General features: G+C 45.4%; 1 pseudogene; it reads right to left on the bottom strand.

Moving 5' to 3' along the window:
* Positions 1–510: 510 nt before the first annotated feature.
* Positions 511–1,918, bottom strand: LOC147901927 (putative germin-like protein subfamily 2 member 5 pseudogene; annotated as a pseudogene).
* Between the last annotated feature and the right edge of the window lie 534 nt (positions 1,919–2,452).

The following is a 2,452-nucleotide window of genomic DNA, read 5'->3' as shown; positions in this document are numbered from 1 at the left end:
TCAATCATCAGCTATGATTAAGGAACAATTTGGCTAACTATGTGTTTGGTGCAATTGAGATGCAATGATTGCTTGATCAGTCGGTGCAAGTGGGAGGTAGTAAGTGCCCTACACGAGGTGATGTGGTTGATCCAACACGTTTCTCCCCAGTTGCACACACGTTTCTCCCACTCATGCAGTTGCATAGACGCAATAACAAGAACATTTGTTGCTTTAGGTTTGCACTCCATGTAAAGTTGTAGACAGACATAAATATTTACTTTACTTGATGTTGAACAATGACATTTAGAGTTAAAGGTTAACATCCATTTCATGAGCAGAAAAAGTTGCCACAAAATGACAAATAGTTCAGCGAACGTAAAGAATTATAGGCCCCTACATGTAACAGCAAGCCTATTTTATTGTCAGGTATCACAACAGCATATAGAGGAGGATCGATGTGAATGTACACCGAGAAGACAGGTTTCACCTAGGCTCTAGTGGGCTTTGAATTTCATATAGCTCTCGTGTCTAGTGAGAGAAGACATCCTTTAATTGCTCCACTTGGGTTTCAGTCAAGAAGAAGGTCTTCTAGAGAACCTCGTCCTTGATGTTAGACCCAAACATGGATGTCGCAATGATCTGGAATCCCACATGCTGGCTGTTGAGAGCAACGACGGCAGTGGCAGGCTGCTTCCCAATGTTGAGCTAGAAATGGATGAGGCCTCTGGGGAAAATCATCACATCACTGGCATGGATGACCTTGGCGAACAACTTGTCTTTAGTGTCCACAAAGCCAGCATATAGGGATCCCTTTATGATAAATATGATCTCAGAGCCACGAGGATGTGTGTGCGGAACGATCAGGCCACCCAAGTCGAAGTCCAAATGGGCCATGCCGATCCCCAAAGTGTTGAGCCCCAGGAACTGTTCCACAAAGGCGAACGTAGCTTTGGCGTTCGTAGCACTACTGGAAGTATTACCGCATTGGGCCAAGCCACGGAAAAGGAAATCATCTATAGTCGCTTGGGCACAGTCATTGCAAGGGAAGCCACTGATGTGAGGCTGTGCTACAGAAACATTAGCAACGCAGAAGTCCTGGACGGGGCGAGATCAGCAGCGAATGTGATGAGGGGGCCAGCGAGGAGCAAGGCGAGCAAGAGAGCTACAGGAGGTGCAGCCATGGGACTGTACTTGGTGGAGCAGTTGTGTAGGAAGAAGAAGGATAATGAGCTGCTACTGCTGCTGCAGCAAAAGACGGCTAGAGAAAGTATACGGAGTGGAAGGAAGCAGTGCATGATAGGAGGAAGGAAGAAGATGCATAATGAGCTGTAGCTATATAGTATATGGAGGCTATAAAAACTCAAAGTTTCAAACTTGGGTCCACTCGAAGAAATGGGTCCACTCGAAGCAAAACCCAAAGTTTCCACTCGGAGCAAGGCAGAAAGTTCTTGGAGGTTGCCAAAGAGGAGACAATAAGGGAGGCAGGGGGGAAGGTGCGACGCATGCGATAAGGTGATGGTGGTAAGGGAGGAAGTGGATGCCTTGAGAGTGGAAGACACGACAGATACGATAAGGCCATGGGAGAGGAGCAACTTGGTATACCTGCAGATAGATATTGGGAAGGTACCTATCATCTATTCAAAGATGCAACCTCCATGCCTTCCAAGTTCCAGGTCTAATGGAGAATGCACTTTAACACATGTTTGATTAGGTACTTGCATCTCATATCCAGACAATCGAGAAAGTAAACAACCAAAGTGGAGCCTATAGTTGTTGCCCTCTAGCAACACATGTAATGAGTTCACATTGCCAAGTGCTCGAATGACATGAGTTGCCTTGTTCTCACTCTTACTTGACGTAACACATTATGTTCAAGTCTTACGTGTAACATATCTTCATTGAGCAAGTAGGCTTTGGAAGAAGCCGAGATCACCATTACGGTCAGCACTCAAATGCACACCTTCAATGCTCTTATTTCTCTAGTGAGCAATTTCCTAGTCCATGTTCCATGCACTCCACATTGAATGCCAACTATGCTCATGATAGGGAATTGCAATGTTGTACTTAATGATGGGTGCCAAGCATGATCATCATGAGGCTGTGACCAACTACCATCTATCAAAAGGTATGTATGCCCAAGCCGGTGAGTACTCATAGGCATCATCGTTATATGTTCAGAACTCTACAATTGGCACCATGCAAGGCTCCATGCCTCCATTCCTTTACCGGCAGTCCACCATGTCAGTTCGCAAGCTCACATCGGCTACATGGACCAATCTGGTATCACATTTGGGCTATTACAAGTCCGGTTTAGAGGTGGATACATGGCACTTTGTAGACTCATGGTGGTACAAGAACTTAGAGATTGGACCAACCTCTAGAAAAGATCAGGATCCACATTCAACAATGAACACCAGTTAGTCTAAGGATCATGATGGGTGTAGACATAAATAGATGGTGAGATAAGGTA

The sequence above is a fragment of the Dipteris shenzhenensis genome, chromosome 5, assembly GCF_047967505.1.
Source record: "Dipteris shenzhenensis isolate YYH24624 ecotype China chromosome 5, Dip_SZ_1.0, whole genome shotgun sequence".
In the NCBI taxonomy this organism is placed as follows: Eukaryota; Viridiplantae; Streptophyta; class Polypodiopsida; order Gleicheniales; family Dipteridaceae; genus Dipteris; species Dipteris shenzhenensis.
This window is presented reverse-complemented; position numbering and strand designations above follow the sequence as displayed.